The 5,456-nt window shown below is 41.1% G+C and overlaps 1 long non-coding RNA gene across 1 annotated transcript; it reads right to left on the bottom strand.

Annotated features, from left to right (window-relative positions):
- Positions 1 to 3,581: 3,581 nt before the first annotated feature.
- Positions 3,582 to 4,591, bottom strand: LOC142674705 (uncharacterized). Its single transcript, XR_012851807.1, has 3 exons — positions 4,513 to 4,591; positions 4,116 to 4,235; positions 3,582 to 3,671 (listed from the first exon to the last, which is right to left on the bottom strand). It is a non-coding gene; the product is annotated as an uncharacterized LOC142674705 (long non-coding RNA).
- Positions 4,592 to 5,456: the final 865 nt, after the last annotated feature.

Here is a 5,456-nt window from a genome sequence, read left to right as displayed (position 1 = left end):
ATTGTTTGGTGTCCGGTTGCCATAGTCACCATCGCCGGCCGCTATCGCGTAGCAGGCCGGCGATGGCAGCTTAACCCCTAAAAAGCCGCGATCTCTATAGAACGCGGCTTTTAAGGGGTTAATCAGCGGGGACACAGCGATCGGTCCCCGCTGTAGGAGCTGTGACAGCTGCTGAACAAGACAGCAGCGTCACAGCTCCTGTATGTGTCGGGAGGACGGCCGAAACGGCCGTTACTCCCGAGACGTACTATTACGGCATGGAGCGCGAACGATACAGCTGCCATGACGTAATAGTACGTCAAGGAGCGGGAAGGGGTTAAGGGGTTAAGCAACTATCAAATATATCAATGTTTTACTTCTCCTGTCACTCTTTGTCCTACAGTATATAATCCAGTACATATGGCGGCACGTTCCATACACTCTGTATTGTGTACATATGATACAATGTCCTGTCACCTACCACTGGATTAAACGCGATGTCACACAAATAGCGCTGTGAAGGGTCGGTTAGGTGAAATGTATACACTGTGTTAAGTTGCAGCCGCGCACATAACAATTACCAGTCACACTTATGGATTGATGTTAAAGATTTATTTAAGGTTTTTGTAGATCAAAATATATAATGGTAAAGATGATGGTAATACAAGATCCAGCAAAAACGACGGAATATGTCACAGTATATACTGTAGTATCAGTAAGGGGTGGAAAATCTGGATTCCACAGACACAAGAAGAGATGACATATTGTCCTGTTCTGAACCTGGTCTTCTGCGTGATATTGATGCCCTGGTGACCACATTGATGTCTCTTCTGTGACAGATGTTGTAGAAATGTTAAGTCTCGCCATTGGAATTCTTGTAAGATGGCGGATTCTGCCCTTGGTTGTTATTGGTGTTGATGTTCTGTTGATATCTGCTGACTTGTTCTGGGGGGAGAAGCACACAACCCTATTAAATATTGATCATTCAGGCTGCTTGATAAATATAGAGAGGGGACACATCCAGAGGAACTTACCTTTCTATCAGCATTGATGGTGGCTCCTCCGGTGACAGGGAGCGCTATTCTCGCCAGATGTACTGCGGAATTGATGTTTATGCTGCAAGACAAATATTTGCTATTAATGTTCTATAATGTGTGTTTCTTAGCAGACACAAAATCTAGAAGACTTTTTAAGGTGATTTGAGGTAAATACATTTCTTAATTGATCCTTGGCGTCACACTACAAACCTTGAAGATGGTTGATGCAAGCAGTGGGTCTGACCTAGAGCTGCGCTCTTCAGCATGTTACGGGAACTTTCTAATGTTCCGATGTTTTATGCCCCGGAGATTGTAACTGTTCCTTAGGAGTCCTGCAAGATGCCAAGTAATGTCTTCCATCAATAGCAAAGTTCCTTGTATCCATCATTTTTGCTTAGAAGCTAATGCATCATAAAATGCAGTTGTTCCATCCATTCAGATGACAGGTTCCTTTAGGAAACTCATTGTACTATACTACATACATGCTTACAGTTGGGGAAGTTGTTCCCCAAAGCCCACAACCTTCATTCAGAAATGAAAACGTGTCTGAATACAAGGAGTTGGAATTTTAAGATTGAAAATACTTATTTACACTTTAGTTAAATTAGTTGATAAAATAAATTACAGATACAGAGGAAAACCTAAGAGATGGAAGAACATTTTCACCGCAAACATAATAGACAACTACAAAGCTCTTACCTGTAAGGACATGAACAGATGCAGCTACTTTTTTTGTCCTTTCCTCCTAATGCCCGTTACATCGATTTTACGATCAAAGCGTCCACCAGCCAAGGGGATGCTGGAATGAGAAATATATTTATGTAAGACATATGATAATGTTAGCAGGTAACCACACTTTGCTTAGTTTCACATCCTATAATCCTCCAGTACTGTTACCAAGGTGTACAGCCACCTGCCCAAAGTGTGAGCTCTGGCTATAAGGACCATGTAGTAATGACGGCTACTGAAAATATCATACCAACAACATGGAGGAAAACATGACTTACTCATCTGAACCGGGCCTGATCTTTACTTCAAAGATGCCAAAAACAGGTCGGTGGTCTGAGGTCTTCAAAACAGGGCAAGAGTCGTATCTCAGGACTCGCACATCTCCCTCACATTGGCTTTTAAACAACACCCTGTCCTGTAGAGGTCATGAAAATAACAAATATCATTAGTGAAATCATATTATAATATATTATTAAACTGCAAAACAACACAGACCTAAATGTTGGGCCTACTTTATTTATATTGCAGAATATTGAGACTTTATTGTATTTTAGGTTTGACTTGGTCACACAGATTTCATTAAATAAGTATCCTTGACCCATGCTGGGCAACGACATATTACACTGGGAAACTGTGATGACAAACTCACTACATAAAAGTAAAATTAACTGAAAGCTTTGTTCATAAGAAATTACTCTTCCAGCTATAATAATAACAATTAATTACATTGGGGGAGGGGATTCATTATATAATGGGTGCTCTGGCCCATGGATTCTATTGTCTCTCAAGCTCTGTAGACCTGGAAATAAGATATCTTACCGTATATGATGGAATTCTCTGCTTTGCTGATGTATCATAGGTGTCTGTGCCAATGTCAAACTTATATGTAGGAAGGAAATCAATGGTGTGCTCCTTGAACCCTAGAAATATGGACCCTTAAGTTGAAAGAAAAAAAAGTTGTCAGTATTAAAAAAAAAAAAAGGAGCAATTGATAATTTTAGCACTATATAAGAATTTGGGGAACATATCAACCATCATGTCAGTGATTTGTATTAATCTGTGGAAGTGGTTGTGGTATTAAAGGGGTTTTCCAACTTCTGACAACTGATGACATACTCACCAGATAGGTCATCAGTACATGATCTGTGGTGGTCCGACACCCGGACCCTGCACTAATCAGCTGGTCCGGTGCCTTTGAGCACTGGACGTACATGCCGGATGCAGTTGGCACCGGCCACGGAATTGCTACCGAGCTGCAGTACTGCAACTCTGCTCCTATTCAAGTGAATAGGAGGCAGACCCGCAGTTATGCATCATGGCAGCTATGCTATGTAAGGAGCCAACTGCTTCTGGCTCCGTAAATAGCATTGTGTGCCATAACATCCGGTGCCCGCAGGCCACTGGAGCAGCTTAACGGTGCAGCGTCCAGGTGTCGGACCCGCACCGATGATATACTGATGAGCTATCCGGTGGATAGGTCATCAGTTGTCAGAAGGTGGAGAACCCCTTTAATGAAGGTTGAGGAGTGATAGAGATCTGTCTACTAGTAAATATACCATTGTTCTTGGCTTCATTCAGATGGTCGTGTTTGAGGAGACTGGATATATCTTTTCCTTCGATCTTCTGCAGAAGAGATTCCACATTTTTTCTGTCCTCTTTAAGCTGAAAATTGAGGTCTCCAAACCAAAACACCCGATCAAAGCGGCTGGTGACGTCCAATGTAGAATAAAAAAAAATAAAAAAATTATAGCACATGACTGCATTAGACTCAACTGAGACAAATTTAGAGATAAAAGGATCCATAGGTTCAACCACATAAGTAATACTCACAGGCATTGGAGTTGATTCTTTCCGGAATAATTTGAGGCAGACGGAGACCCTCAGTGATGGTTTTATAGTCCTGGATCCTCTTGTTGACTGCCCCAACTGCCAACAAAAAAATACATATTAGCAGTGGCAGATGATCATATGGGCGGCCCGAATCGCATATTATTTTCAAAAAAACACATTGCAGCGTGCCACCGCCGCTAATGGAGAGGAGGGGTGGGTGTGAGGGATTATACAGCCGCACCGTCCGTCCTGCTGCCTCTCTGAGGGGGAGGCGGCGCAACTGAATCCAGCCGCCGCCACCCCCTCCTGCACTAATTGTACCTGCGTGTATCTGTATTACTGGCCACTCACAACATAGAATGAGATTGATAGATTAGAAAAAGTTTGATCAAACTGGAACAAACCTTTTATTTTTACCAAAACATTATAAGTACAGATCTCTTCATATCATCCCATATATTTCAGTTAATTATCAAATAGCAGCAATTTTATACAAAGTAAAACTGTACATGGTCATATATTAATATTGTAAATACTTACATCTCAGATGTGAATTAATAAAAAGGAAAGATGTTCCAAAGACGGTGAAGGCAACACCCAAGGCTCCTTTAGTTTTCACATGGTGGAATAGCCTGGTTGTTACATGGGTGTGCTCTACCTCTGTATAAGAAATTAAACACAAAAAGACAGGTCAGTGGTTAAGAGTACTACATGCAACAATGGAATAGAAATTATTTCCAATTAAACTATGGAAATATTACTAGAACATAATTTCATACTTTGTAACTGTGGTGTGAACTTTTAGATCTCCAATACTCAGAAGTCAAGAATCTGAGAGCCAAGCTCTTAGGCATCTAATTCTAATAACTAAATAAGATGTTCCAGCTAATGACTACATTCAAGACTTCTTATGTAGACGTAGGAATGTGAATCTTACCTGAGCAGAACCAGATTAGTTCCCGTCGAACAAAGATGGTGAGATACAGGACTCCGAGCCCGGAGGAGTGGTATAATACATAGTGTGGTCCAAGGGTCTCCTGTAATTTTATCTCCCATTCCCGTCTACAAGAAGACACAATTTCAGATTTACATATTAATAAATGACACAAGATTAAGATACTCAACTCATCTGTATCAACACTCAATATAATAACCTCTGGTGTTGAATTTTGAAAATTAAGGAGTGATAATATAATAAGTAGAGCATTGAGAGAGAATTTGTATCAGCCGACCTGCTGTCCATCTGCAGTCATAGGCTGGTGTAAGACAACCTGAGAAGACTTACCTGTTTGGACATCCTTCCTGAACGCCAATAACATAAATGTCTTTCGTATCATCTGATGGTAACAGCAGATCCTCCACATTTTGCGGGTAATCCTGTTCAAAATATACAAACATTAATATTGTATACAAAGAGCGCCAACTCAACTGACATAGGGTAGAATATAACCTGACTATGTGATATTCAACTACAAACTAAAGAGACATGGTTACTGGCCCATTTCATCCAACTTGAGCTCGGGCATACTGATGGGTCACAATAAATATTGTACATTACTTCTCACCTTTCCCTCCATATTCCAGGTGGCAACATATAGTCTCAACCGTCTATCTGGGAAATAGCGATCCAGTTCTCTAGCGCCGATCACAGCGCTGCTGCCAAAGTTTCTGTGAAGATATGGGGAGAATTAAAGATCTAGTGACTGTTATACCACAGCTCTGGATATCTGAGCAATGTATGAGAATTATTAGTTACATACCTTTTACGGATATTTTTGGAGCGCAGGCGGGTCAGCAGGCTGAATGCGCTCTTCTTGGTGTTCTTTGACGTAATGTCACAATATTTGCTGTGACTAAGATCGCTGGATTTTTCATCTGCCA

The sequence above is a fragment of the Rhinoderma darwinii genome (assembly GCF_050947455.1).
Source record: "Rhinoderma darwinii isolate aRhiDar2 chromosome 2 unlocalized genomic scaffold, aRhiDar2.hap1 SUPER_2_unloc_10, whole genome shotgun sequence".
Classification (NCBI taxonomy): Eukaryota; Metazoa; Chordata; class Amphibia; order Anura; family Rhinodermatidae; genus Rhinoderma; species Rhinoderma darwinii.
This window is presented reverse-complemented; position numbering and strand designations above follow the sequence as displayed.